We start from the raw sequence: 649 nt of genomic DNA on the forward strand, positions 1-649 counted from the left end.
AATAACCCACAAGCTGGGAGGAACAAGGTTGATCAGAAAGTGTAAAAAAAAAAATTAAAAATAAATATAAAAAAAAAAATCAGGAGAGAGAGAAAGATACGGATACGGATGATTTACGGAGAGAGAGAGAGAGAGAGAGAGAGAGAGGCGAAAAACAGCTCAGCGACTGACAGACAAGACGAAAGCTCGGTGAGCTGTGTATATTATCAGTTTCAGTTTCAGTAGCTCAAGGAGGCGTCACTGCGTTCGGTCAAATCCATATGCCCTACACCACATCTCGCCAAGCAGATGCCTGACCAGCAGCGTAACCCAACGCGCTTAGTCAGGCCTTGAGAAATAAATAAATAAATAAATAAATAGATTAATAAATTAATAAATTTAAAATAATAATAATAACAATAATAATAATAATAATATAATAATAATAATAATAATAATAATAATAAATGGAATAATATTAAATAAAATAATTAAAGTAAAAAATAAAATAAAATAAAATTAGATAAATAAGAATGAGAAACAGTTGACAGAACAGTGTCTAACATGCAAGTGAAGCCGACACTGGGAACCCAGTTCACTGCCCTTTGCCGTCACGCAGGACACAGTTTGGCGGGGTAACTAACTCTCTCATCACGCAAAGGGCGGGAAG

The sequence above is a fragment of the Babylonia areolata genome, chromosome 21 (genome assembly GCF_041734735.1).
Source record: "Babylonia areolata isolate BAREFJ2019XMU chromosome 21, ASM4173473v1, whole genome shotgun sequence".
NCBI lineage: Eukaryota > Metazoa > Mollusca > Gastropoda > Neogastropoda > Buccinidae > Babylonia > Babylonia areolata.